Raw genomic sequence first — 6,554 nt, 5'->3', positions numbered from 1 at the left:
GTGTTTCCTGGACACCTGCGTGTGCAGAGAATAAAATAGGCGTTTCATGCCATTGCAGGTAGGTAATACACAGACAAAAACACCCACAGTTCCATAAAGAATCTCACAATCAGCCTAACATTCTCATTACCCAGGATTTCCAAATCTGATTGGGGCACACGGGACTGATCAGAGTGGAGATTGATCAAGCATTATTTGTAAAATGTACCTCTCCTCCTGATAAATAATCAGACAGTGTCTTCATCAAATATTTGACCTTCGTCAGTATCTCGTTGGTCAGACACAGGTTCTTAGGGATGTGACATTTCACTGCAACTGACCCAAAAAAAATGCCCTCTGAAACAGGGCGGTGGGCATTTTGCTGGAGAGCCAACTCTTCTGCAGGGGTTAGGTCTACACCGCGTGGACCTCCACATGTTTTTTGCTCGTTTGCCTTCTTATTAGCTTTAAAATTAATGTTTTTTATATTATGATTCTTTATGTCAACTATTCTTTAAATAGTTATATACCAAAAATTACCAGATTGAAGTACTGTATATTCTTGTACTTCACTTTAACCTGTTCTCATGTTCTCCTTGTGCTCACGTTTGATCTGGAATTATGACATATTAAATAATAATTAATCTGACGCATAGGAAATGAAACGCTGCATTCAGTAAGTACAATGCGCACTTACTTAGCGTCTTTTCTGGTTTGGGCTGCTTTTGCAGTGTTACCTCTTTTAAATCATAAAATTCTTCATATCCTTCGAATAAAAGGTCCTGCTCCGCTTGTGTGAAAAAAATGCGTCCGTCCTTTCGCCATTTTGTTGCAGCCTATCAAAGACTTGCTGATCATGTTTGCTGGACTCAATATATATGGGCTTTTCACATCATCTCGAATGATTAGATCCAGCTAGATTAATCTACTGCTCGGCTGCGTTTGAAAAACTGACTTATCCCGGGCGAGTTTCACTGGCATTAACTCATCCAAGATGAAACATCTGATCTCGGATGATTTAAGCGACATACGAAAGATACCCCCCACATCTCAGTTTAGGCATACGACAGTAGCATATGCCTAGAAAACAATCAAAAAATCTCCATCTGACAGAGAAATACAAATCGAGACTCCGTCTAAAGTTCTTTATACGATAAAAAAAACCTGTAGAATAAAAAAAAAAAGTTAAGCATGGGCCCAGGAAGTAAAATTTTTGCCAAGTCTTTAAAATGTTGTAAACAGACCCTCATGAAGAAAATTTCAAGTTTGAGATATCATGCAACACTTTCCAACTGAGCAAAAGAAGGTGAATTGCATAAAATGTGAGCTAAAATATTCATGCAGAGTGTGGTATAGAATATTACAACTCGCTTTATAACCATTTGTTTATTAAGTATTACTCCAAATGGTGACGTTAAGGAAAGAGATTTTAAATTGAAGACTCTCGGAGTGATAAAAACCGATCCCCAGTAAAGTAAGTATGCAGACTTCTTAAAAGCTCATATTACAGAAGAAATTATATGTGTTAACACTTATAGAAATGTCACAATGTGCTTTATTTTAATACTGTTTTTAAGCAGTTCTTTCCAGTTATAGAAGGGAAACTATCAGAATACATTTATAATGTGAACATAAGACGGTAAATCGGGTAGTCTATGGTGATATCTTTATGCTGAAATGCCCCCAAGATTATAACATTCCCTCTTGTTGTTTAAGTGGGGCAATCCAAGTGTTTATCGCACATTAAAATGCAAGCCCTTGATGGATATACTGGTATTTTAAAGTTGTTGTTACTGTTAGTATTTATGTGTAAAAAGCCACAGTATTGTTCAAATACTTATTCAATATCGAGCCAAAAATAGAAATCCAATTCAAACACTTTTTATTAACGGTACACTAATTATTCAAGTGAACAATCCTGTGGCTTAGGGGTATTTCAGAATAAGGTTTATAAAAGATACCACCATGGATTACCGAATTTATCTTATGTTCACATTATAAATGTATTCTGATATTTTCTCTTCAGTAACTGTTAAGTACTGCTTAAAAACAATATTTAAAAATAAAACTTCAAACATTAGTATATCTGTATTGTTGAATTTGTAAATTCCAAGATAATTCAGGATATTTTCATTTAAACAAATGCTTTAACGCTAAGCTGTTTTTTCTTTTTTAAAAACATACCTTTATAATCTCATCACCCAGAGAATCACTATGTTACGTTTGTAATTCATTAGTTCGAGAAACAAAAAAAAAACCCTAAAGAATATTTAACAGATGAGTCAAACCCATTGTGCTTTAATTGTTCACACATCTCCCTCTATTAAAAAAAAAAAACTGTACAAGCTTTTAAGGTTTCCTGTGTGAAATCAACATCAACCCATTATTTCATAAGTCTAGTGAAAAAGCCGTTTTCAAAGTATGTTACACGAGTGTTAATGCTTATGTCTGCGTGGAAGTTTGAATAGTAACTGGACTGACATTATTATACCTGTAGTTAATTCATCTTAACCATTCAAATATATGACATATGCGATTTTACCATGTTCATATTATAGGGTTTATTCTTATGAACGTTTAGTTTTCCTTTAAAAACAAATAAATGCCACCGATTTAGTGTTTGCACAGTTAAATGCACTGCACGTCCCACACGTCCCACTGTCAAGTCAAGTTGGGGAGCACGCACTGGTACAGCACGTTGCCTCACCCACTACACGGCGAAACAACTCGGGATGCCGGTTAGCAACCCCAGAGGCAGACACGCGGTCCAGTCCCGCCATCCGGAAATGACCCTCTATCTACCGCAGCCAGGTGTTACATGGGCGACCCCTTGGCCTGGTCCAGCCACTCGGGTCCTCAACAATGAGGATCTTACGAGCCGGATCACCCTCGGAAAAACGCGACACATGGCCGTAGTGTCGTAACTGATGCTCCCTCACTATGCAGGTAATGTGGCTCATTCGGGACTCAATGAGCAACCGCTCATTTGAAACAAAGTGAAACTAATGGTACCCAAAGATTTTCCAGAGAGACACAGTACCAAAGGAGTCCAGTCTTCATCTCAGGTCACTGGATAGCATCCATGTCTAACAACCATATAGTAAGACAGGAAGCACCAGGACCTTTGTCCTTTTGCATAGATATCAGCGACCTCATGACCCCCATGCTCTCCCAATTCGTCTACTGACTGAGTAAGAGTCACCAGAGACATGAATGTCACTGCCAAGGTAAGTAAACCTCTCAACAAGGTCGACACTCTCTCCACAAACAGACACACTGCTGATGGCTGTGCCCAAGAGGTCATTAAAGGCCTGGATCTTGGTTTTTATCCAGGACACTCACAAGCCCAGACACTCAGGCCCCGCACTCAGTTTCTCGAGCAACCTGATCAGAGCGTCCATTGACAGGGCGAAGATCACAGCATCATCAGCAAAGTCAAGCTCCGTGAATTTTTCTTCACCAACAGATGCCCCGCAGCCGCTGGACTCCACAACCTTGCCCAATGTCCAGTCCATACAAGCATTGAACAGAGTGGGAGCAAGAACACACCCCTGACGAACCCCAGAATCAACTGGGAAAAACACAGAGGTCCTGCCTCCACTTTGCACAGCACTCGCAGTACCAGTGTACAGGCCAGCCGTGATATCCAGCAACCTTGAGGGGATCCCGTGAACCCTCAGGATGTCCCATAGGGCAGCTCGATCAACTGAGTTGAACGCTTTGCAAAAATCGACAAAGGCAGCAGATATTCACATTTCCGCTCCATGAGAACCCTCAGTGTCAGGTCAATGGTAGACTTCTTAGACATAAAACCAGACAGTTCCGGTCGCTGGTAGGTGAGCAAGTGATCACGGATCCTACTGAGGACGACCCTAGCAAGGACCTTTCCTGGCACCGAGAGCAGTATTATCCCCCTGTAATTGCTGCAATCCAGGCGATCACCCTTCCCTTTCCAGATAGGGACAACAAGTCCTGTTTTCCCAGTCAGTTGAGATGATGCCAGTCTCCCAAATGGAAGCAGATTGCTTGCAATGCCAGGAGAACAGCCTTACCACCAGCCTGGAGTTCACCCCGGATACCACAGATCTCTGCAGCCTTTCCCCCCTCAATGAGATTGGGTGGTTCACAGCTAATTGGAGGATCAGCATCAAGAACCATGGACCCAGAGATATCCAGAATCCTAGCCGGAGGATCAGCTTTGCACAGCTGTTCAAAGTAGGAAGCCCAGCGGGTCACAACTACAGTGTCATCTGTAAGGACCATTCCATCAGCTGCCTTGAATGCGACTCTCCAAGAAACAGATTCAGATGTGCGTAATGCTTTGATTCCTCTGTAAGCAGGACATGAGTCGCTAGACCACAGATTGTGTGTCACTTACTCACAGATTCCACTAACGCACGCCTCTTTATCTGCCCTCAGAGCCGTCCTTCTCAGTTCCCGGTACAGAAACAGAGTTGCCATTGATCCGTGCACTGCAACTCCTCTCAATGATATCCAGGGTGCCCTGTGAGATGAAACGCCTCCTTCTGGGAACACCGGTAACACCAACACAACCCTCAGCAACCTTAAGGGTCTTGTCACAGAAGATCTCCCACATCATATTAGGATCGGTAGTTGCACCCAAATCTGGTACCCAAATCCCACTGTCCTGCATGCATAATTGCAGAGGACTGCTAAGTTTGCTTTGTGACCTTGCACTGTACTGTATATGCTAGATGGCAAATGCATAGATTTTTGGACATAAATGCGAAGCTTCTGTACCTTTTTATCAAGACACTGTATTAAAGCGATTCATCTCACCATCAGTTCATCTCCTCTTACAAATTAGTGACACTGCAAGTTCAAACAATTAAAACTCACATCTGATACTTACAAAGCATGCACAAATCTACTACTGAACTAACTGTATTATGAGATAAAAGTTGTTTTTTTGTTTATTTTTAAAGAGTAAGCACAATTCCCAGATCCATGCGCTTAAATTCTTCTGCCTTGAACACAAACCATTTCCTGACACTTTTACCATTTTTCTCTCCAACACCTATGATGCAGTTCTGTATCACTCCTAGTCTACTGTAAGCCATGTTTAAATGTACTCTTTAGTCATGTATTATGTTATTATGCCTTTTGAAGTAATTCTTCCAGCTCCAGTCCCACGTGTGCACTACTGAATTTCATTCGGTATTACAGGCAATATAAAAAAGCTACAGCAGTACCATTGCATTTTCTGAATTTTGGTATCAAAGAATCACTTCTTGTGACATTACTAGTTAACATTAACACACATCAAACAGATCAGAAAAGCAATAAAATACAAGTCAATGTTTGCATCCACAGATTGAGAAATGGAGAAACAATCAAACATTGACTTTTCATTCCAAAACCTAACTGCCATGAAAAGCAAGTTACCGCACTTCATAATACCTGCGTCTTAGTCTGTAGTGCCGACAGGCTTTCTTCTCTTTTGCCATGTAATATGCTCCAATTGTTAATGATACTGCTCTCATATAATAAATTTACTGCAGCCCCCCTGAAACAAAGTGAACGTTGAACAGTTCCCAAAGGTCACAGGCTTTGCATACCCACACCTATTATACTGATGCACAATTAGAAATGAAAATGAATACAACAGAAAAACAATTTATTTATTTCTTAAAATATTTAATTAAAGCATTACTTCCATTGAGATTTAAGTGCAAATATCAAGACAGCTGGGTACAACAGAGGTAACATAAACCCAGCTTCTTCTTAAAGGCAATTGTTTCAGTTTTCATGTAGATAAAATATATTCTGGCATTACAATAAAATAAATAATAGCTTTCCTCCCCTCACTGCAGGGTTTCATACAATGCTACAAAGTTTTGGAAACTGTTTTCCTAACAACATTCTACAGAGACAGGACTAAACAAATTAAGTACCTTTATGAAAACCATGGTGCCATGGTGGAAAGCAGCAAAAAAAAAAAACAGGCTTTCTTCATTCTTATCCAGCAGCATTTGTGTAGAAGAGTCCCTAGCATATTCTAGGTTAAAATAATCTGACCTTTACAGAAGTCAGTCACTGGAATGAAAACCAAATGCACCAGCATCCCAGCACAAACTGCAAGATGATCCTTACACTAAGGATTCATTAGATTTAAAGCTTGAATTTTCATCACAAAAGCATAAAATGACTCACAACCGTCTCATACAATTACAGATTAGAAACACACAAAGCAACAGGACACTGCCAGGATGATACATGGAACAACAAACAGAACCAAGACCCGCTTCAATGGACTAAATACAAGGAAACAGGCTCTGAATCCCAACTGCAAATTGTGTCCAGCTTCATAAATACGGCATAATACTGGGCTCCATAACAAGTATAACATTTTACACAAGAAAGAAAGTACACTTAACTGCTCAACAAATCAATTAAAGATTACTAAAAAGAAACAAAAACCGGGTAGACTAAAAAAAAAAAAAAAAAACAAATGTAGAATGTTCTTATAAAATATGCACTCCAACAAAAGATTCTGAAGTGTTTTTTGTAACAATCCTTCATAATTAGTAGTATGAACGAAATGAGGAGAAATC

Source organism: Polypterus senegalus, chromosome 11 (genome assembly GCF_016835505.1).
Source record: "Polypterus senegalus isolate Bchr_013 chromosome 11, ASM1683550v1, whole genome shotgun sequence".
In the NCBI taxonomy this organism is placed as follows: domain Eukaryota; kingdom Metazoa; phylum Chordata; class Cladistia; order Polypteriformes; family Polypteridae; genus Polypterus; species Polypterus senegalus.
The sequence above is the reverse complement of the archived record's forward strand: the minus strand, read 5'-3'. Positions refer to the sequence as shown.